This window comes from Schistocerca serialis, chromosome 3 (assembly GCF_023864345.2).
Source record: "Schistocerca serialis cubense isolate TAMUIC-IGC-003099 chromosome 3, iqSchSeri2.2, whole genome shotgun sequence".
Lineage (NCBI taxonomy): Eukaryota > Metazoa > Arthropoda > Insecta > Orthoptera > Acrididae > Schistocerca > Schistocerca serialis.
In genome coordinates, this window is record NC_064640.1 from 115,741,686 (window position 1) to 115,767,441 (window position 25,756).

The following is a 25,756-nucleotide window of genomic DNA, read 5'->3' on the forward strand; positions in this document are numbered from 1 at the left end:
GATTGTGTGACTATCCCATTCTATACCTGGTAGATTGAAGTCTCCCCCTATTACAATAGTATGATCACGAAACTTCTTCACGATGTTCTGCAGGTTCTCTCTGAGGCGCTCAACTACTACGGTTGCTGATGCAGGTGGTCTATAGAAGCATCCGACTATCATATCTGACCCACCTTTGATACTTAACTTAACCCAGATTATTTCACATTCGCATTCGCTAATAACTTCACTGGATATTATTGAATTCTATACTGCTATAAATACTCCTCCACCATTGGCGTTTATCCTATCCTTGCGGTATATATTCCATTCTGTGTCTAGGATTTCGTTACTGTTCACTTCCGGTTTTAACCAACTTTCCGTTCCTAATACTATATGCGCACTATTTCCTTCAATAAGAGATACTAATTCAGGAACCTTGCCCTGGACACTCCTGCAGTTTACCAATATTACGTTGACTTTTCCTGTTTTTGGTCTCTGAGGACGGACGTTCTTTATCAACGATGATAATGTCCTCTCTGGTAAGCCGTCAGGTATTTTATCGTTTCGCCAAAGGGGGGGTCCCTCTAACCTAAAAAACCCCCGTGTGCACGCCACACAACACGCAACAGACATAATTTTAGGTACGAATTTTCTGGTACAACACGACGCAGTTATTGATTTTCAAAATTCTTATTTAATGTTAAAGCATGAAAATCTACAATTTGTTATAGAGTTTCAGCACTCACTATCTGCGGAAGAGCAAACAATTAATCGCACAGAGGTCATTTCCGCAACACGTAACATAGACTGTAATCCCACATTGTTCACGGATACGTACGTACACAACTATAATACTCCAGACGAAGTTGACTACGACGTAATGCAAATGATTTCCGATAAAGTTAGACAAAGCAGTGCAACTACAGACGACGAACGAACGCACTTACACAAAATTCTTTTACAGCAAGCTCCAGTTTTTGACAATATTCCTGGTACTATGTCCGGCTTTATGTATGAATTTCAAGTGAAACAGCACGACACATTTAAAGCAAAGCATTATCCCATTCCATATATCCATAGAGAACAGGTAAAAAAGGAGTTGCAGGATATGCTTGATCAAGGAATTATAGAACCAGCAGTTAGTCCGTACATAAACCCGCTACATATTGTTAAGAAAAAAGATGGCTCACTTCGCCTTGTACTTGATTCACGTCACATTAATGACATTATTATTAATGAAACAGATCGACCACAGACATTCGAGGAACTTCTATAGAAATTTCACGGTACAGCTATTTATTCCACACTAGATTTGAAATCGGGATTTTGGCAAATTCAACTTCATCCGAATTGTAGAAAATATACAGCTTTTCTCTGTTTTGGCGACTGTTATCAATTTCGCAAATTACCGTTCGGCTTAACTATTTCTTCTGCAGCTTTTATTCGCGGTTTGAACACAATACTTCCGACAGAACTTAAGGACAGAATCACGACGTATGTAGACGACATTCTTATCGCAGAAGCTAACTGGTCTGAACACAATCTGATTCTTGAACAACTGTTACAAACTTTTCATGCACAAGGACTTACAGTTAATCTTAGTAAATCGCACTTTGGCAAAACTTCTATAACATTTCTTGGACACTTAATTTCAGCAGAGGGCATTGCGCCTGATCCGGAAAAACTTCAAGCTCTACGTGACATTACCGTTCCTACGACGAAGAAGCAATTACGCAGTTTTTTGGGCTTAATTAACTTTTTTCGTAAATTTATTCATCATTCTGCTTTAGACACGCCTAGAATATGCCAATTAACAGGTAAAAACACTATTTGGTCTTGGGATAAGCAAGCACATTCTGAATTCATGAACCTGAAACATGCTCTGTTGAATGCACCACTTTTATCGCACCCAGACCTTACTAGAAATTTTTCCATTGCCACTGACAGTTCCAACACCGCTTTAGGCGTACATATTTTCCAGGAAATTGAAGAAGATGGTTCTACAGTAATTAAAAACATCGCATTTGCAAGCCGCATTCTGTCACCTGCTGAGCGAAATTATTCCGTTACAGAACTTGAAACATTATGTGTTGTATGGGCTTTCACGAGATTTAGGCACTTTCTTTATGGCAGACATACCACAGTTTACACAGACCATAGAGCGATACAATTTTTACTTTCGGCTAAATTCACTCACGACAGATTAAGTAGATGGAAACTTTATTTACAGGAATTTAATTTTACAATAGTTCACATTCCCGGCACACAAAATGTTATAGCAGACGCACTATCCCGTTCTCTCAGCAACAATCAGCAAGACGTAGCAACCAACTTCTGCAAAACAAATTTCAGTGTCATGTACATTCAGCAAGTTGCATTTGAAAACTTTATTTCATCGTCATTACAGGACATAGCAAAGGAGCAAAATAAAGACAACGTGTGGAGAGAAATTAAACACCTTTGGCAAGATAAGAATAATGTTACGATTAGGAACCACTACACTGTACGCAATGACATTCTGTTTCGCCGCTCTCATCCTGACAGCAACAATTGGTTATTATGCATTCCTGACGAACTGGTTAACAAACTAATCTGGTACACTCATTTAAGTTACGCATATTACGGAGCAAGAAAATGTTTTCTTATACTGAGGCAGAACTGTTATTTTAGCAACATGGAGAAACGTATACGACGAGTTTTAGCGTCTTGTAAAATTTGCCAGAAAGCTAAATCAGACACCACTTCACATATTCCTCCTTTATATCCCATTGTACCTGTTAAATTAAGACACATGGCCGCAGTAGATATTTTAGGTCCGATTCCGAGAACTAACAGAGGTTTTTGCTACATCTTTGTCGCTGTTGAGCTCACTTCAAAATTTGTTACTTTCACTCCATTACGCAAAACTACTGCTAAAACTGTTTCGAAAGCATTTGTAAAACATTTTCTATTTCATGTAGGGCATGTGATGAAAGTAATTTCTGACAATGGATCTCAATTTCGTTCTGGTATATGGATACGCATGTTACGAGCTAGAAACATTTCTCCGATTTATATATCCAAGTACCATGCTTCTTCGAACCCTTGTGAACGGTTAATGAAAGAAATTGGTAAGCTGTGCCGAATATACTGCCACAAAAGACATATTGATTGGGATACACACATACTCTCATTCCAAGATGTAATTAATTCCATTCCAAATGAATCCACTATGCTATCTCCGTCTGTTATATTGAAAAACGTTGAACCACCAAACAAAATTTAAGAATTAGTAAACTTCTCTAAATGTCGTCGACTAAGACACCACGAAATAATTGACATTGCGCTGAACAACATCAAACGTGCCGCAGAGCGCCGGAGAAGACAGCAAAAACAGGTTTGTAGACGCCGAGACTTTCACGTTGGACAGAAGATATTAGTACGTACACACTATTTATCCAGTAAATTAAAAGGTAAGTGCAGTAAATTTGAACTTCTATACGCAGGTCCATATCGGATTCGCAGCATCCCTCACCCCAATGTTGTACACGTCGAAACTTTGAGAACCAGAAAATCGAAAGGCAATCACCATATCTCAAACATTAAACCGTTTATTGAGTGAAACCAATTTATGATGTAACATGCTATGATGCCATTTACTTATGCAATTATATTCACAAGACTAATTACTGATGATTATCGTATTTTTTTCTTGGCAAGTGCCCGGCAAGGTAAGGTTAGCAGGTCGCTTTTCTTGTCGTTACACATCAGACTGTGCATATTTTTCCAGATGAACTTACGTATTTTATGAATAATTATGCAATTCTATGTAATGACGTAGTAATTTTATCAAATTCTCTCTCCATTAAAGTCTTTAATTCTCGCCTCTATTAACTACACTACATACAAGCTGAACACAACGAACGTCACATTTTGTCTTTTTATGTATGATTGTACTCCAGTTTTGTTTATATGCATTGTGAAATAGTTAAGGGATAACACACCAGTTGATTTTGACATTTTTTTTTGCCCTATGATATCTCAACATCGTGACTGTTTTACGTTTTTTGCTGCTGCATTGTATTATTCTGTGTACATTTTTGCATCTGAACACTGTCAATGTTTTTGACATATTACGTTTTCTGTCATGTTATGCTGTATGGTTAATTATGTTACCATAAACCAGTCATTATTTAGTGGGTATATGATTTAAATGCAAGACATTAATCTCTGTTCATCAATTTCAGAAAGAAATGATGCGTGTAAGAAATAAATTCAACAGAAATGGGAATTTCACCTACGGAATAAACGAAAGAAGATGCAATAACTTTATAAGGAAGAGTAAATGGATCAGGATTAACAAGCATTAACAAGAATATACTATACTCATCGTAGAATAGCAGTCTTAACTAATTTTTTCTTTCAGAATACAAGGTGATTCATGCAGGCTGTCAGACAGAACTACACATCTTAGTTTTAGTGATGAAATATGCTAGAGATAAGGATTAGTTGTGTAATGAGTAATGAAGTGATTTTTTTGCAGATGATAATGAATGCTGATGAATAATGATGAAGAATATGCTGTTATGAATAATGAAGTTTTTCTTTACAGGTGATGATAATAATAAAGTTATGATAATGTGGATAATGAAGTGATTGATAATGAAGTTTTTTCTTTACAGATGAGGATAATGTTGAAGTTATGTATTTATGCTATGTAGTTATTTAAGTATTTGTTGCAGTTTGTTTTGACAGCAGGTGTTATATTGCATAGTAGGATGACAGAAAGTTTTGGAAAGGACAGCTATGGAACACATTTTTATACACATTTCACTACCTGTTAATTCGAAGTTCACTACTTTTCAGCATAGTGTGCGTTTCTTCTTTCAGGTCAACAATCCATTTTGTATTTTTTTTCAGGAGAAGCTTTTCATGATACTTACTAAACCTGTTACTTATTATACCTGTTCTAGTACTTGCATTTTTATTTTTTACCCATTTGTGTTTATCATTTATAAATGTGATCACATATACTGCCTTGTTACATAACCTTGCTACAGCTGACTCATGACGAATGACGTTAAATATCCTCATTTGCAGCAATAGGTCAAAAGCAAATAGTGTTATGCCTCAGCAATTAATTATCGATCCCAACGCAATGCATTGCTAACAAAAAAATGTATTACCAGTCCCAAATAGTGATACCAGTTTGAGAAAGTTCTGAGTAATGCTGATCAGCTCTGAATAGTATGTCACTTCAGTAATGACTTCTTAATGATAAAAAAAATATATATAAAATAATGCTTTGTAACTGGCTAATAACTGCCACTGTTTATTGTAATGAGACTACTTAAAATGCCCATGATTATTAATGCTATGACTGTAATTAACCGATTTTTAATAATGACTTCGTAATGATTTGAATAATACTGCATGATGAACAATGTTTTATTCTATTCAATACTTGCTGGCCACTGAGTGCCAATAATTAATGTCACTCAATGAATTGTTATTAATTATGCCATTAATTAGCTCTTGTTTTCAATGTTGATACTTTGTAACTGGAAAAGAATGTGATTGTTTGATAATGCTTTGTAATTAGGAGAAGGCTAATGATTCTTACTATATTGAAATGACAAATGATTAATTAACTATGCCATACTTTGTAATTGGAAATGAATGCGATTGTTTAATAATGCTTTGTAATTGGGAGAAGGCTAATAATTCTTACTATATTCAAAGGACAAATGATTAATTACGCTTTGTAACTGGAAAAGAATGCGATTGTTTAATAATACTTTGTAATTAGGAGAAGGCTAATGATTCTTACTATATTGGAATGACAAATGATTAATTAACTATGCCATACTTTGTAACTGGAAAAGAATGCGATTGTTTCATAATGCTTTGTAATTAGGAGAAGGCTAGTGATTCTTACTATATTGGAATGACAAATGATTAATTAACTATGCTATACTTTGTAACTGGAAAAGAATGCGATTATTTAATAATGCTTTGTAACTAGGAAAAGAAGGTTACTGATTCTATGTAAAACAATTAATGAACATTTTTCTGTAATACTACATACTTGGTACAGAAATGTTCAATAACTGGGCTATGAATGCCGCAAACTACTAATGAAGAATGGTATGTGACATAATGTCCTTCACCTTATGAGCTAACTACCCTGAATTACTGCAATGTCCATTTGTCCTGTCTATCCTAGTGATCATGGATCACTATCTTTGGTTTTGCACTAATTCTACATTGGTGCCTTGTAAGAGCGTGGTGTTGACACGACATGCTGTCCACCACCGTGAGCGATGAAGACGTTATTATGGTCCCACTGTTTGGTGTACCTAATGTACTGCCAAAATGAAAACATGGAACATTACTACGACAGTTCAGTGTCTTGGCTACACTGATAAATTCTGATGGGAAAAGAACTTCAAATTGTGTCACTTGGTGTTGTACTTCTGTGGAAAGATATGGACTTTCAGAACAGCTGTGTGCAATCTAAAGTGCTACAACCATGATGCAATCCTTCCCTTTCCTATCCTAATTCTTGTCACATAGTGAAGATCATTTTTTTGCTAACATCATTTATGTTCATGGCTATACATTTTTTTCGATTCGCTGAACTCCAGTGCGAGTACATCTATGTCACTTGTCGATATGATTTTTTTGCCATTATGTTTATTTGTTGTGAAAATGCTAAAGACATTTTTCGATTTGTTCTGAAGTACAGTATATGTACACTCTTGTCTTTTATATTGTATATACATTTTTATTTTTTGATGATCTGTTCTGAACTACAGTGCATGTGCACTTATGTTAGGTGTTAATATGTTTTCTACTGAACTTCATTGCCTGTGCACTTTTCTCATTTTTCAATATGATTTGTACTCATTCTGTATATTCAATACTTCAGTGTGTATGCACTTATGTCATTTGTTACTCATTGTATATACATTTCATCATTTACTGATATGTTCTCAACTGCAGTGCATGTGCACTCATGTCACTTGTCAACATGATTTTTTTTGCCAGTCTGTTTATTTGTTCTAAATATGCTAAAGAATTTTTTCAGTGCCTGTGCACTTTATCTGTCAAATAATTTTTATATATAGTTTTCTGATTTGCTAATATGTTTTGTACTCATATTTTGTCTTTGTCTGATATATTTTGTACTCGGTGCATGTGCACAACATTTAATTTATGTACTAAATTTGAATATTCTGTAAATTGTAAAAATTTCTTGCGATGGCAAGTCCAAATGACTCACCATCGCTGCCAAATTTTTGTCCCCCCAGTGGAGGGTTATGAAATACGTATGTAACGTAGCAGCGATGGTGAGGCACGTTAAAATCTTTGACCAGAGAGCCTATTATCGTGGTTAGTCTGCGCTTGACCGCGCGAGTGTTGCGAGCAGTTCGCTAGTAGTCGTCATGTAGAGCAGTACGCTAGTAGTCGTCGTGCAGTACAGTCTGTCGATAGCAGTAGCTCAGTTCAGTTGCGTCCAGCAGTACGCTAGTAGTCGTCATGCAGAGCAGTCGGTCAGTAGTAGCAGCCCAGTGCGGTTGTGTGATGTAGTCTGTCGGCAGTAGTGGTTTAGTCCTGTCACGGTCGCGAGCGGGACGCAGTCGGCGAGCGTCGACATGGCATTCTGGTCAAGATGCTGAATGAGGTATATTGTTAATGTAGGTAATCATCAGATAATGTAAAGTTTATTTATTGTAATTAATTTCCAACAAGTGCCCCAATAATAATTTTGATTTCAAAGCAATTTTTACAAAAAAAATTCATTTAATTACGATTTCCTTCATTTCCCTTAAAGAAAAGTTTCAGTTAAATTTAAAAATAAAAGAAAAGAAAATATAATTTGCAATGCAGTTCCTCCAAGCTGTGCGCAACAATAAGAGCAGAAATTTGACAAGCAGTTTCAATGAGGTAAGAATTTAATTCTGATTGTTTTGCACAGGGCCAAAGACCGATATTTCGGTTTAATTGAATTATCATTATCACTGAGATTTTCTTATCACTGAATTGACTTTCATTTTTTTGTGAGGAACTTATACTTGGGTCAGATTGCGATTCTCATTTTTTATTGTCATTAAATTTAATTGCTATGGAGGTTACGTTTGGCTCCCATTCATTTATTAATTCTGTCTTTTAAAATTTTTGTGGGGAGGTTACACTAGTCAGCCACTCGGGCTGCCTTTTACTGCTAGTACCCCGTTTAGAACGTTCTAATGGAAAGCAGCTCTCAAAGAGTATGAGAAACGTGTTAAGGAAATCATTATATTTGTCACCTATGTTATCGGTACTGTAAATATCCTGCCACTCTTGTTCCTTGACGAAGTTTAAAAAACTCTCTATCGCTGTTGAATAACTTTCCTACATCGTTTGTAATTAAATGTGACATTAGTTTGAGTACAAAAGCCTTTTAGTGTTAGAATTTGTGCATCCTGGTCTGAAAGGCCTTTCACCCTTTTACTAACAGAATGCCCATCTAGTAATGAAGAACGAATAAAAATATTGTCTGTTCCCCTGCATCCTAGTTGGAAAAACACAGTCTGCATCAGATCATATGAGTTTAGGAGATCTACCGACATACTTTTCCTTGCGCCATCATGTAAAAAATTTATATTGAAGTCAGCACACACAACTAATTTCTAGTATTTCCTATAAAGTGAATCAAGAGCCCCCTCTAGCTTGAGCAGAAATGCTCTGAAGTCAGAGTTAGGGGACCTATAAACAACAACAAAAAATTTTCAAATGTGTGTGAAATCTTATGGGACTTAACTGCTAAGGTCATCAGTCCCTAAGCTTACATACTACTTAACCTAAATTATCCTAAGGACAAACACACACACCCATGCCCGAGGGAGGACTCGAACCTCCGCCGGGACCAGCCGCACAGTCCATGACTGCAGTGCCTGAGACCGCTCCGCTAATCCCGCGCGGCTATAAACAACAACAATTAGTTTAGTTTCACTAATTTCAGCTGCCCCTGTACAACATTCAAATATCTGTTCAGTGCAGTGCCGTGATACGTCTGTGGACTCGAATGGAATACTGTTTTTTACGTACATGTACACACCATTGTCGGGTAGCAAACGATTAGAGTTGCAACCGTACGTGACAGAAGATGCAACTTTCTGTGACAGGTAGAACGGCCATCACAGTGCATTAGTGTTTTTTGTGTTTATCTTTATTATCAGACCTGTTAAGATATGTAAGGAGCGTGAACAACTTCAGATATTGAGTGATCACTGTGAAGGACGTGGAGATGTCGCAGACTCCTGGTACACAATTTGGCCGGCTGGTATAATTGTGCAATATACCGATTTGTGGGCCAATAGAATGAAGCAGTGGCCTGATGTTGCACAGCATGGGAACAGAGCAGGTATACTCATCGTTATGATTCTGGTCGACCACATCTGACAGCCTCAAGGGAAGATCTTTGCATAAGATCGTCGCACTGCACATCAAACACGTCGTAACAGCTTCACATCTGCGACTGCCATCTGAGAACAAGTAATGGAAACCGTGCAGCGTTCTGTCTCATCCAGCATTATCGGGCATAGAGTAACAGCAGCTAGAACAGGAGATTACCGTATCATACGTAGGCTGCCATTAACACTACAATATAAACGGCTGAGTTTGGAGTGGTTTCATAACCGGGAAGCATGGACTGTTAATGATTGCCGTCGCATTTCGTCCAGCGACGAATCGCGGTTCTGCACTAACACGAATGACCATCGTCGTCGAATATGGCGGCAACCACGGGAAAGGTTCTTTTCTTCCAAATTTTGGGAGAGCCACAGCTGTGTTACTCACAGCGGCATGGTGTGGGGGACCCACCGAGTATGGCTCCAGCTCACTGCAGATAGTGGTTGATGGAACTACAGCATCCCAGTGACACGCCAAGTACATCCTAAATCCTATTGTGTTACCTCTAATTCGACAGTACTGTGGGACTATTTTCTACAGGAAAATGCTCGCCCACACAAGACACGTGTCTCTATGAAGTTTTTGCTTGATGTTGAGGGTCTCCATAGATAGACGTTTCCGTAATACGCCCCCAAGAAAACATGAGTAGCACCATTTCGGACGTCAACTCCTTCAAGGTGCCATTGTGCAGGATGTCAAGGACCAGTTACAAAAGTTGTGGACCATTTTGCCTTAGGACAGAATGAAATGGCATTATGACATCCTTCCCAAGCGAACCATATCGTGCACCCTGAACAGTAGGTCTGTGAAGTGGACTCATACCAAAAAGATATTTATAAATTTGACTCGTCTTTGCAGTCACTGAACTAACAACGAATACACTCTCAACATCGAAATCGCTGTGTTTGGAAAGCCTGAAACTGTGCCATACGTGCTTTAAATAAAGAAGAACTACTCCACTTACGTATTTTTCATGTTTAGAGCAACACGTTTCGAGAATTTATTCTCATTTTAAAGTGCATTTATTTAGGTAAATATTTTTTGTAATATTTCCAAATGTAATTCTCTGCTTCTGTTATACAGTAGCTTTTTTTCTAGGTTATGAAGTATTGTGCCTCCACTTCCATTGCTTATTTTTGTAATGAAAACTTGATTTTGAGTACAAAATCGAACAGTGTTAAGTGGCGTCTGCGAGTGTGTTATTTTCTGTATAATGGAGGAGGCACAATACATTTTAATGGAGGAGGTGCAATACCTTATAATATCAAAAAGGCAACTGCAGGTCAAAAGAAGCAGACACTCACACATGCAAAAATCACAAAAAATTATGGAAACAAAAGCACTTCGAAAAGAGAAAAACATTCTCGAATCACGTAACTTGTGAAGTGTTTCATCATTTAAATCATGTATCCTATCTCGGTCTTACATAACGGACGAGGAGATAGAGATAGTCGTAATATCGGACTCCAATGTCTCATCATTTCCAGTGCTGTTGTGAAGTGAAACCTCTATCACTGATGTTAAAAGTAACTATACGCTGTGTTCCAAATCATACTTTCCCCTTAGACATACTTTAACACATTCGAGATTAGGTTGGCACGTTTTCACTTAGGCAGGTAGTCACAAGGCCTTTTTGAAAGAGTGACGGATGTTGTTTCCTAACCTTATCAAGCAGTAAGACAAAGAAATAAAGTTTTATCTGATTTTTTTCGAATGGAGCTATGTTGTTTCTTGGCTTCAGAATAGACTATCTATATTCAGTAACATAGGTATTACGTAAGCATGAACACAAGACCTATAGCAAACACGCCTTCAAAATTATAACATGTTGTTATTTTTGCAGTGGTATGGCTGATGTAGCTAGTGCAGGCTTAGGATGCTCTCAACGGCAACTTGCTTCATTTGGATAACAGTTACGTGATCATTAGTTTATTTCTCTTCAGAAAATTTGAACGAATTGCAGTCGACCAACTGGCTGCACATATAATTTTTTTGTTGGAGGTAGGGGAGGGGGGGTGTATAATGTAACTAGTCTTCATTCGGGAATCAATATTTCCAGTCAATGCAAATATTCACTGGCTGCTGGACATCCGGTGACACGTCGTCACCAAAACGAAAGCCTGCTATAGTAAGCATGTGATCTCACAACACAGTAATCTGAAACGAATAAAAATGTTATCAGGAGGGTAACCTACAGAGTGAATACCTTCAAGAGGGAAACGTGAAGAGGTCGCTTTCTTGCGCAAGTGGTCTCTATGATTTATGGTCTCCAAGAAAATCAAGATTTACTCACTAATTTCTGATGCCTAGGATCACTGCACTTAACAGATGACGTCTGTGGGGGAGTGCAGATATGCCTGAATTACCTGCAATGCTAACAGAAGGAGTCGAACATGTTGGAATTACTTCCAGAAATATCTGTACTAAATTAAAAACAACTGAAAGTTTTTTAGATGTTGTAGCGCACGATGACAACAAAAGAGTGGAGAAGTAATCGACAAGAAAAGTGATGAAGAGAAACGATAAGAAGAGTTTTGTATCAACACTCACGATTACAGTTATGAATATTTTCAAGACTGTTAAGGCGTTCTCAAATAAATTTGCCTGACAACTTATCGTTCCTCTCTGTGGTGGGCATTTGAAATGGATAGAATCTTCTACTCTGGGCCTCCCGGCCAACAATGCCATTCGATGATATCATTTCATTGAACACATTAATCCATTACTGTCTATGTTAAGAGGAGTAGGAGGTGCTGTACCAGAACGAGAATAAAGGGGCCATTTTTCTCCTTAAGTAAACAAACCGAACAGTAGCCCTAGATCTAAATAAACCACTCAATTGGGATGTTATTTTGTTTGTTTAGGTTGTAGTTAATGGGCAATATCTGCCACAATAATTGTAATTAATGGTCTATAATTGTCATCTTAATTACCATAGCTAATAGCAAGGTTGGCAGCAGGGTAGCACATTTGTATTCGCGTCAAATGCTAAGTGATAACTCTCTTCATAAACATAGCAGTTATGACCCAAAAACGTCATCTTCAAACCCCCACTGCTATAGTGTGCTCCTACTGGTCCTTCTTCCACCACCACTGTTGCAGTGTTCTGCTATTGAGCCTTCCATCACTACCACTCCCCATACCCATTAGTGTCTCCAGCAACCTGATACTGTCATTCTTAGTCTGTACTTCAGTTCAATAATACAACCACCACACTGTGTTGTAATTTATCGATTTTTCAAAGAATGCTCTTGTAAGTACAGGACTTAATGTCATACTACACCAAAAGATACTGTCGTGGTACTCTAATATTTCGGTAAATAACTTTTCCACTCCCATCAACTAACATCACAGTCCAATCGTATTTAAAAATATTTAATTAAGGTCACAATGCACCGAGAAAAATACACTTTCCGCTCTGACACTATGATGTTATAGTAAATAACCCTTGGATATGTTAGCCATGCACTTTATTATCCGTCTTCCAAAGGCTACACTTGGTCAGGGGAGGATGGGTGATGTGGTCAGAGTGTCCGATGGCTGCTGGAGTGAGCAGTCAGTAGCTGACACAGTTAGGAACAGTACTGGCTGTGGGTAGCCACCCCCTCCTCGTCACTAGGTGCTTGTATAAACACTCTAACACACAGCCACACTGTATGATTTATATATTATTCAAAGTGCTTAAAATTTATTGTTGGTTTAGCTCAGTCAGTACGATAGATGTAAATAGAGAAAAGGAAGTGTCTCTCATTACCAACTAGTTGTGCTAAATTAGTCACACATTTCATTTAAAAAAATAAGAAAACATATAAAAAACCATATGTTTTTATCCCATCTCAATTTTACGATCTCCACATCACTGTTTGATAGGAGGTAGTACATCATCCTCACAATCTTGATCCAGCTGATGATGCTTATCGTAATAGTCATACTTTGAAATAAACTAATCACTCTGAAACACTGGCAACAGCTTGCGAAATTTGTCTGTGATATTACACAAAGCAGGCATCTGTATTTAGGAAACAGATAGTAATCTCCTCCATTCAAATTATATCACCCGACCATAAGTTTTCTTTATAAATTTGATGAATCACCTACACACATTTTAAAGTTTAAGGTATTTCAGTATGTAATATGCATCAACACTCTCCGTTTTTCGAGTGCATAGTTGTTCTAGGTGCCTCATCGTCATGTATTCAGGTATAATTTCTCCAGAATACTTAGAGTACACTCATCTACAGGAGTAGACGTTTAAAAACTTAATATATGTCGGTTACGCAATTCAGCATTCTCTAGACAGGCAGCTACTCTTACAACCATAGGTGTACAGATTCCACAAGAAAACGTGGACCAATCTGACGAAGTTGGAGGCGAAATTCCTAAAGTATCAGAAGAAATCGCCGCTCAACTGTATGACTCGTACTGTGCATCAATACGTGTGAATGTGTATGAGCCAACCATGTCTGATGTGGCTACTGAACTTCGAGCATATTTCAGTATGTGTATTTATCCTCACACCTATAAGCATTCATAAATGAATAAAAGTGTACGGGTAATATTTGTTTTCTCTCCCTATAAAATCCACTGCCTGCTATGTACACTTTTAATCATCAGCATTGCTGAATGGACAAAATATTTTCGTCTCAAGGACGTTAAAGTATTTCACTGCTCCTGCAATGATGCTGATACTGAGAATAGGAAAAGGATCACTCCAGCCCAATAACGAATGTGGTGTAGTTAGTGGCCCTTCTGACTGTGGGAAGACAAATCTTGGTCTGTCATAGCTGAAACATCCTGAGGGGATCCACTTTGAGCATTCCGAAGTATTATTTCAGTCCAAATATCAGCTATTGCAGGAGCGACTGCATGACATCGAGGGAGTAACATACCAGACATTCAGCAAAAGTAGCTATCTACCTCTGCTTGAAAAGTAATATCAAACACTGTATCCATATTCGATGATGTTGTAGTGGAGAACCAGGATGAGGTCCGAAAATATTCCTGCTTTGGAATGTAGGAGGTGAGGTACTGGCAGAATTAAAACTGTGAGAGAGGATCGTGAGTCGTACTTGGATAGCTCAGTCGTTGGAGGACTTGCCCACGAAAGACAAAGGTCCTGATTTCGAATCCCGATCCAGAACGCAGTTTTAATCTGCCAGGAAGTTTCATATCAGGGCACACTCCGCTGCAGAGTGAAAATTTCATTCTGGATCCATCTAGATGTCCACCTGCTTAGCTGAGTAGTAAAGTGTTGCCCTACCCTGCAGCGGGCACAGGTTCGATTCCCAGCCGGGTTGGAGATTTTCTCCACTCTTGGAATGGGTGTTGTGTTGTACTTATCAACATCTCATCATCACCGTCGCGCAAGTCGCCCCATGTGGAATCACACGAAATAAGACCTGCAACCTGGTGGCTGAACTGCCCCAGCTGAGGTCTCGTGGCCATCAATGCCACACGAGCATTTCCTTTTTCCATATAGATGTTGATACAAAAGTTGCATATCTTAGAAGCTCTATTGAAAATTTCACAGAAATTGTTAAATGTCATACTGCAGAAATGCAAGTTTGGGGAGAATTTGAAAACGGAAACTGTAAAGGCCTTTGAAACTGAAGAGAAGTTAGAAGATAGAAAAATCTCCTCCTGTAAGTAGGGAGGAAAGAAATGTATGGGAAAAAAACATTAACACCATTTGTGGTTAATCAATATACTAAATGAGAAGGCTGACAACCTTGAATCAGTTTTAGACATATGAAAAGAACACCCCATGCAATGACATATATGTAAGTTGTGCACTACGTGGTAGTTAGTTTAGTATTCAGCAGCGTGTCAACAAAATCTAAAGTCATTCAGGTGCATAAGACTATTCAGCATATATTATGATTGCTAAAATGAGGACAGTTGAAGTCAGACAGTTCTCTCTCAGCGGCATTTAGATCACTAGCTGATAGTCGTAAATCACTATCACACATCAGGAGGCAGCAAAGAAGCAGGAGGAGGAGGAGGAGGAGGAGGAGGAAGAAGAAGAAGAAGAAAGAGAGGGCTATATTATTACAGATTATATTAACCACTACTGTGCTTTCAAAATAGACAGGACATACAGAGACACCAGGGATATACTGTATTAGTTGGAGAAGCATTCTACTCATTTAACCAGTCATTTAATACACGTTAGATCGAACCCTTGGTTTAGTGGATCTGATATTCTTAAAACCTTCGAACCCAAAAGAGATACCAGCATATGCTGAAATATTATGTATGACTTAAGCCCATGTGCTAGCCAACACCCCAGATGGACGAATAAAACGCCTCAACAGCAAGAAACATATGAGTAATATTAAATCTACATTACAAGCTGTACTTGGTGTGGGTAAAGGCATCGACATGCTGTATAAGTGAATGAACAGTCAACCAGTGGAGTACGTGCATTACGACGAACCTAAAGAAAACACAGAAGAATTACAGATGCTCACATCATTATCTGGCATGCGAAAAAACAGTGCACATGAACAAAATTATATTAATAATTTCAGTGCTTCAAGAAAGATTAAGTATTGAATAATTACGGAGAGAGTCGTCCAACATCTCCATAAACCAGCAGCAAAACATTCACGCACAAAGGAGTTTTACTATAGGTGGTTTGGATGATTTATGATAGGCAGATCTCATGGATGCGAGACAATATTCACTAGCAAATAATGGTTTCCAGTATATTTTATTGGTAAATGTAAATGTCGTGTGACTAGGACCTCCCATCGGGTACACTGTTCGCTGGGTGCAAGTCTTTTTATTTGACGCCAGTTCGGCGACTTGCGCGTCGACGGGGATGAAATGATGATGATTAGGACAACATAACACCTAGTTCCTGAGCGGAGAAAATCTCCGACCCAGCCGGGGATCGAACCCGGGCTCTTAGGATTGACATTCTGTCGCGCTGACCACCCAGCTAACCGGAGGCGGACATTTTGCTGGTTGTAGATACTTATTCCAAATTCTCATTGGCTCTATCTGTGAACGTGAAGACTGGTAAGAAAGTCGCAGATGTCTTTGAACAATTACTGTAGGCACGGATGAATCGTTGCCTACACAGTCTTCAAACTGATGATGGGGGATGATTTTTACAATCGGTGTTTCAAGGTAGAGTAATGGATCCGTACAGAGTACACCACTGCTCAACATTCACCCACATGAGAGCGACAATTGTGGAATGTCTGAATGGGACAAAAAGAAAAAGAAAAAACTATGTGGGTGTAATTTAATCTTTGAGAATCATACCAATGGCTAAATATTTTCCCAAAAATAATTCCACAGTATAAACAGACTTGACATAATACCATAAAAATGAGCCTATTGATATCCATTATAGTGATCTAAGTACAGCAAACAGTCGCATTTAAAAGATGGCTCAATACAAGCAGAAATTAAATGTAGGTGATTCTGCACGTATTTCAAAGCATAAAGACAGTATTTGAGAAATCATACCTACCAAAATGGTCGACAGAGCGATTTACAGTTTCCAAAGTGCGACCAACAGGACCAAGAAATAACATCATAAAAGATGGTGAAGGTGAAGAAATTGCTGGTAGTTCCTACATGGAGGCATTACAGAAAAGATATAAACCCGACATGTTTCTCACAGCGCATGTCATAAGAAAGTGAAGGACCAAGGTTTTAGTGAAATGACTTGGATTTTCATCAAGCCCAAGAGATCTGTGCTTGATAAAGAACTGGTGTGTATAATCAATGCAAACCCTCCAGGCATGCAGTATCACAATGTGTGTGTCATACGATGCGCATCATGCTCATTAAAGGTAGTATTCTTGATAGACTGCAACTGAATTATTGTGGACCTGAAGCAAAACTGCAAAAGTGTCTGTAGTGCAGTGATAAGGCTGTAAGAAATATGATTTAGCATAATCTACAAATAAAGGTTAAGCAGATCGTCACATCACAGATCGAATTTTCGCCAATAAAGCTAAGCATATACATTGAAGAAGGGATACAAGCATAGGACAACATTTTGCAGCGTGTGCTGCGATAGACTTTAGCCAGAAAAGTTCGACAGAATCACTACTTGGTTTCTCAATGAGTCAGAAGAAATACAATAAATTTTACGATTTAGCAGAACTTGTGGATACGAGGGTTGTCCAGAAAGTAAGTTCCGATCGGTCGCGAAATGGAAACCACAGTGAAAATCAGAAACGTTTTATTTGCAACAGTTAGGTACACCTTCCACCTACTTCTCTATATAGTCGCCTCTCCAACTTCGAGTGTTGTATCAGCTTTCCAATATCCTCGTCATAGAAAGCAGCCGCCTGAGCTTTCGGCCAATTATCTGCACTGGTCTGCAGCTCGTTGTCAGCTGTTCCTGTGAGCAGAGAGGAGACTCAGGGGGAACCAATTACGGACTGTATTGTGGGTGATCAAACACTTCTCATTGGAAACGCTGCAGGAGCGTCTTCATTGCACCTGCAGTGCGCGGCAGAGAATGGGCATGAAGAAGGAACTGCTCGATAGTTGTGTTATGTGGGCTGCAGGCCCTAATACTTGGCGAGAGACGCTTTTCCCAATGTATCTTTACGTGCTCATTGTTCACTGAAAACTGAAAAGAGCGACGCGACACGATCAACAGGTGTAACTAGAGACACTGCCCAACACATCGGTGCAAAGCTTTACCGGATTTTCCCAGTGGTTTCCATTTCGCGACCGATCGGAACTTAATTTCTGGACAACCCTCGTATATTACTCGTAAGCACAATCTAAACCAAGTGTAATATTACGCGACTTCATATTTGAACGACCGGTTAATACATAGTACCTGTGGATTCTGTCCTTCTTTAGGCCCAGGATACACGACTGTTCAGGTTCTCCGCAACCCAATGTATCCTCCAGTGACAGTCCAGACATTAGACCATCTCAAAATTAATATTCTGTATCAGGATAGAAACTTAGTTGATTTTCGTGGTGAGAAGATAATTACGCATCTCCACCTGAAGCAGTGTGAGCATTAGGCATAAAGTTCACTCACATAGTCATCAGTAAATCTTTTGGCAATTAAAGCCCACTGCAATAACATCAGAGTATTAAAAGTTTCTCAAAGCAGTAAGTTTCAAACAACACAATGATGTCACTCGATGTAACCGTTCCAGTTCAATACGATGAACAAACCATCCATCTGCAATATATATCTCCCACAAAACGTTTGCTTCAGTGACGTTTTACAGTAACAATAAAATACGAATTTTGGTTCAACACCAGGATACGTTGACACATCTAAGGAACAATTCCCTTCATCTAGGAGGGCTATATTCAAAGAAGGATGGAGACTCTACATCGATTTCACGACCCACACGTAATGTATCTGCCTTTCTGTTCCAAGAAATGGAATATGTACCACATGGCACCAAAATCGACTGCACCCGTAATGTGGGAACTACATGAACTCTTAAAACAAACGTTTCTTCATCTACTTTTGATTTGAGTTGTCTGCAGAATGCCGGGTAGGTCATGGACGGATCGAGAAGTGAATGCGACCACTTTTCTGCATGCTTATCACTTAAGATGTTTATGGAATTCCTTGAAGATATGCATTGAATCATTATGAACTTGAAACAAGAACTGATTTTATTGAGAAGTGTGCCGGATAATAACTGTTATGTTCAGTGAGAACCTAATCTCGTAGGGAATAAAACAGTGCTGAGAAGGTCATCTGGAAGATGTCATGCATTGCAGTATTGGATGAAGAGTGCCTACAATTCCTGAAGGTACTGAATTTCTCCGCCCTGTTGCCATTATACTTTCATTCATGGGAACTGTATGAATATCCAGTCATCCTAACAACATCAAAACAGAGCTGGTCAGTTAAAATAGCTTTTGAAGTAGAAACATCCAAGTTAATTCTGACCGCGTGGGGTAGCCGCATAGTCTAGGGCGCCTTGTCACGGATCGAGTGGCTGCCCCCGTCGGAGGTTCGAGTCCTTCCTCGGGCATGGGTGTGTGTGTGTGTGTGTGTGTGTGTGTGTGTGTGTGTGTGTGTGTGTGTGTGTGCGTGAGTGTGTGTGTGTGTGTGTGTGAGTGTGTGTGTGTGTGTGTGTGTGTGTGTGCGTGTGTGTGTGTGTGTTGTCCTTAGTGTAACTTAGTTTAAGTTAGATTAAGTAGTGTGTAAGCTTAGGGACCAATTACCTCAGCAGTTTGGTCCCATAGGACTTCCCACAATTTTTTTATTTTTTCAAAAAAAGTTCATTATGTTAGTTCTGCAGACCAAGAGGAAAGGAAACTTGAAGAAACATTTGAGTGTATTTGGCAGCTGAAAACTAACAAATGCTGCGGTGTTACGCAATGAAGAATGTTACCCGTATGATAACATACAGCTGAATTGGCATTATAAAACATACAATATATTACACTACTTGTGTTAGAAGTTTCGTCCCTCCTGCTATGAGTCGGTCGATGGATCCAGATACATACTGAATTAAATAATTAGTGCCTATCGTCATTATAGCTACCTGAAAGCGGAACGATTTAATTAAGAGAGGGTCTGCTGATGTTCATATAGGATTTGGATCATCGACAAATTTCTCTAAAGAAACTGCTGTTATACATTGTTGTTACATGTCATTGGTGAATTATTGTTTGCTGACTGGCATGGTGAATGAGTAGTATAAGTTGATGAGTAATGTATCACATCCGTGCTGTTTCGTGAGGGAACCTCAGAGTGTGGAAATTATTGCTGATACACAAGATTTTCTGCACAAATTTCGACAATTTGTTTATGAAGATCTAGCTTTTGTTGCCTTTTTAAACGCTACGCGTGTAATAGCGATAAAATTAACGAATTTGGAAGCTCCTAAGGTATTCAGAAGAATTAAATGGAACAAAACTTAGAGGATAACATTATGGGCGACACAAAATCACCATTCAGAGGACTGGGACGAACCTTGCTTGTCTCTGGAGCATGTGCTAACGGCGTTTCGGAAACTCGGTTACATTGATAGTGTAGTTTATGTCAAAGGCAAAAGGAGTGTGTATTAGTAGACTAGAATATGTGATTTTACGTTATATGCCTGTCTAATGATCTGTCAGCTCAGGATGATGCATGAAAAAGAAGAGGGAGGAAGAAATGATGCTTTTATTTCTGCTTCAAATAACATGAAATTACTTTTAACTTCATTAACTTCGGTGACCAATAAACGCTTTTTTAAACTAAATTATGCATTTGACTTATTCTCTTGTTCCTTGTAAACCAACAGATTTTAATGGCGTATAATGTAAGGATATATCTGTCCAAACATTTGTTAGAGTAATGTGTGAAACTTTGAAGTGAACTAGTGAAGACCTTCTTGAGATATTGAGATATTTGGAAAGAACCTTCTCCTTTATATATTATATACATAAAAGTGCGTAGCCTATGTCCGTCCAAACATACATTAGAGTATAATGTAAAATGATCAAGGAAATTGGTCGAGTACTACTCTAGATTATTAATAATAACGTTATACAACGGCTCATCGTTATATAGTATTGTAGCTTTGGTACAATTCCGAAGAATTCGACATATCTGATTATGCGGCCAATAATCCTTACCATATAACACATTAAAACAAGAAGGTTTGATTCTGATGAAAGACGAGGAAAATGGGTTGCAGATCGTAGAGTCTGTGGGTCTGAGATCTAAAATATGTGTGTATCTTACAGAAACAGGTGCCGCACAAAGGTTGGCTTAGGGTGAGTCTGGTGCACCCTCCACAGCTCTCACAACTGATGATTACTTGCAGTGGCTGCTACCTAGTGAGGAGATTTCTTGTTCTCCTCTGTAATGGTAAGCCAAGCGAGCATTTGATCACGAGCAACTTACATGTGGCTTGCCGTGTCATGACGATAAAAGATTAATTTGTGATGACGGAGAGACATAGAGTGAAAAACGTTTCTAGTCATATAAAATGTGTCTCTGTAACATCGAGTCATTATCATCTGCCAAATAAAAATATATCTAGTCATTAACGCACAGGTGGGCAACCGGCGGACCTCGATCCAGGTCAGGCCCGAGAGTGGTTTTAACATGATCCACGTAAGAAACTCGTTGGAGAGAGAGCGACGCTCTGCAGAATTTTGCAGCGAAAGTTTTTAAGACAGCTATCGTAAAATGTCGCAAGTAAAGAAACAATGTTCACAACAGGCAAATAAATGTAAAAATCTGAAGATGGGGTCAACAAAAAATGGAAGTACGCTCAAAAACGCGTGTTTTGTGGAGTAATTTGTTGGCGTGTTGCTTCGGAAAACGGATGGCATTCACGTTGTTTGTTGTTGTTCTGGTCTTCAGTCCTGAAACTGGTGTGATGCAGCTCTCCATGCTACTCTATCCTGTGCAAGCTTCATCTCCCAGTACCTACTACAACCTACATCCTTCTGAGTCTGCTTAGTGTATTCATCTCTTGGTCTCCCTCTACGATTTTTACCCTCCACGCTGCCCTCCAATACTAAATTGGTGATCCCTTGATGCCTCAGAACATGTCCTACCAACCGATCCCTTCTTCTAGTCAAGTTGTGCCACAAATTTCTCTTCTCCCCAATTCTATTCAATACCTCCTCATTAGTTATGTGATCTACCCAGCTAATCTTCAGCATTCTTCTGTAGCACCACATTTCTAAAGCTCATGTTCTCTTCTTGTCCAAACTATTTGTCGTCCATGTTTCACTTCCATACATGGCTACACTCCATACAAATACTCTCAGAAACGACTTCCTGATACTTAAATCTATACTCGATGTTAACAAATTTCTCTTCTTCAGAAACGCTTTCCTTGCCATTGCCAGCCTACACTTCATATCCTGTCTACTTCGACCATCATCAGTTATTTTGCTCCGCAAATAGCAAAACTCTTTTACTACTTTAAATGTCTCATTTCCTAATCTAATTCCCTCAGCATCACCCGACTTAATTCGACTACATTCCATTATCCTCGTTTTGCTTTTGTTGATGTTCATCTTATACCCTCCTTTCAAGACACTGTCCATTCCGTTCAACTGCTCTTCCAAGTCCTTTGCTGTCTCTCACAGTATTACAATGTCATCCGCGAACCTCAGAGTTTTTATTTCTTCTCCATGGATTTTAATACCTACTCCGAATTTTTCTTTTGTTTCCTTTACTGCTTGCTCAGTATTGAATAACATCGGGGAGAGGCTACAACCCTGTCTCACTCCCTTCCTAACCAATGCTTCCCTTTCATGCCCCTTGACTAATATAACTGTCATCTGGTTTCTGTACAAATTGTAAACAGCTTTTCGCTCCCTGTATTTTACCCCTGCCACCTTCAGAATTTGAAAGAGAGTATTCAAGTCAACATTGTCAAAAGCTTTCTCTAAGTCTACAAGTGCTAGGAACGTAGGTTTGCCTTTCCTTAATCTTTCTTCTAAGGTGAGTCGTACGGTCAGTATTGCCTCACGTGTTCCAATATTTCTACGGAATACAAACTGATCTTCCCCAGGTCCGCTTCTACTAGTTTTTCCATTGGTCTGTAAATAATTTGCGTTAGTTTTTTGCAGCTGTGACTTATCTGTCAACACCTGATTTCTTTGGGATTGGAATTATTATATTCTTCTTGAATTCTGAGGGTATTTTGCCTGTCTGATACATCTTGTTCAGCAGATGGTAGAGTTTTGCCATGACTGACTCTCCCAAGGCTATCAGTAGTTCTAATGGAATGTTGTCTACTCCCGGGGCCTTGTTTCGACTCAGGTCTTTCAGTGCTCTGTCAGACTCTTCACGCAGTATCATATCACCCTTTTCATCTTCATCTACATCCTCTTCCATTTCCATAATATTGTACTTAAGTACATTGCCCTTGTATAGAACCTTTCTGCTTTCCCTTCTTTGCTTAGAACTGGGTTTCAATCTAAGCTCTTGATATCCTTATAAGTGGTTCTCTTTTCTCCAAAGGTCTCTTTAATTTTCCTGTAGGCAGTATCTATCTTACCCCTAGTGAGATAAGCTTCTACATCCTTGCATTTGTCCTCTAGCCATCCCTGCTTAGCCATTTTGCACTTCCTGTCGATCTCATTTTTGAGACGTTTGTATTCCTTTTTGCCTGCTTCATTTACTGCATTTTTATATTTTCTCCTTTCATCAATTAAATTCAATATTTCTTCTGTTACCCAAGAATTTCTACTAGCCCTCGTCTTTTTACCTACTTGATCCTCTGCTGCCTTCACTACTTCATCCCTCAAAGCTACCCAATCTTCTTCTACCGTATTTCTTTCCCCCATTCCTGTCAATTTTTCCCTTATATTCTCCATGAAACTGTTTACAACCTCTGGTTTAGTCAGTTTATCCAGGTCCCATCTCTTTAAATTCCCACCTTTTTGCAGTTTCTTCAGTTTTAATCTACAGTTCATAACCAATAGATTGCGGTAAGAGTCCTTATCTGCCCCTTGAAATGTCTTACAATTTTTAAACCTGGTTCCTAAATCTCTGTTTTACCATTATATAATTTGTCTGAAACCTGTCAGTATCTCCAGGCTTCTTCCATGTATACAACCTTCTTTTGTGATACTTGAACCAAGTGTTAGCTACGATTAAGTTATGCTCTGTGCAAAATTCTACCAGGCGGCTTCCTCTTTCATTTCTTCCCCCCAATTCATATTCACCTGCTACGTTTCCTTCTCTTCCTTTTCCAACTATCGAATTACAGTCACCCATGACTACTAAATTTTCGTCTCCTTTCACTATCTCAATAATTTCTTTTATCTCCTCATACATTTCTTCAATTTCTTCGTCATCTGCAGAGCTAATTGGCATATAAACTTGTACTACTGTAGTAGGTGTGGGCTTCGTGTCTATCTTGTCCACAATAATGCGTTCACTATCCTGTTTGTAGTAGCTTACCCGCATTCCTATTTTTTATTCATTATTAAACCTTCTCCTGCATTAACCCTACTTGATTTTGTATTTATAACCTTGTATTCACCTGACCAAAAGTCTTGTTCCTCCTGCCACCGAACCTCACTAATTCCCATTATATCTAACTTTAACCTATTCATTTCCCTTTTTAAGTTTTCTAATCTATCTGCCCGATTAAGGGATCTGACAATCAAAAAATGGTTCAAATGGCTCTGAGCACTATGAGACTTAACAGCTGTGGTCATCAGTCCCCTAGAACTTAGAACTACTTAAACCTAACAAACCTAAAGACATCACACACATCCATGCCCGAGGCAGGATTCGAACCTGCGACCGTATCAGTCGCGCGGTTCCGGACTGCGCGCCTAGAACCGCGAGACCACCGCGGCCGGCATCTGACAATCCACACTCCGATCCGTAGAACGCCAGTTTTCTTTCTCCTGATAACGACATCCTCTTGCGTAGTCCCCGCCCGCAGATCCGAATGGGGGACTATTTCACCTCCGGAGTATTTTACCCAAGAGGACGCCATCATCATTTAATCATACAGTAAAGCTGCATGCCTTCGGAAAAAATTACAGCTGTAGTTTCGCCTTGCTTTCAGCCGTTCGCAGTACCAGTACAGCAAGACCGGTTTGGTTAGTGTTACAAGGCCAGATAAGTCAATCATTCAGACTGTTGCCGCTGCAACTACTGAAAAGGCTGCTGCCCCTCTTCAGGAACCACACGTTTATCTGGTCTCTCAACAGATACCCGTCCGTTGTGGTTGCACCTACGATACGGCCATCTGTATCGCTGAGGCACGCAAGCCTTCCCACCAACGGCAAGGTCCATGGTTCATTGGGGGAGGTCACATTTTTTATATGTCTGAATTACTTTGTTAATAGAGCTTTCATTACGTCATGTGACGAGGCGGTGCACTAGCTTAAGTGTATATGAGAATGAAGCCTGTGGGTCACCAGCGGTTGCTCATGGCTTCACTGTGACGCAAAGCCCAGTTACGCTGCCTCGTTACTGTACCAAATCTGATAACAAAATTATACCCAGTCTCCGTTTCTAGAGTTTATCTCGTGGTATGGATCCTCAGATTTTTAAGAGTCGGCAAATTTATTTTAATTTATCTTTTTTGTTAGAATGCCTTCCTGTCGCCACAACAGATAGTTTACCTACGGAAGAGAAGTCATGTGCACCAATCAGTCTGTGAATTGTGTAATCGTTGTTCTATGCGTTATCATATTTTAACTGTTTGTTTATTGTGCTTCCTGAGGTGGAGTTGGAGACCAGCCCAGCATTTGCCTAAGCGAGCGTAGAAAACCACCTAAAACCATATTCTCGCTGGCTGTTTCTGTCTTTCTTCCTTTCTTTCTTTTCGCCCCTGGACAGGAAAGGGAAACTTCAAGAAAAGATATACTTACCACCGCCACTTGTGTACTTCTAAAAATAAGA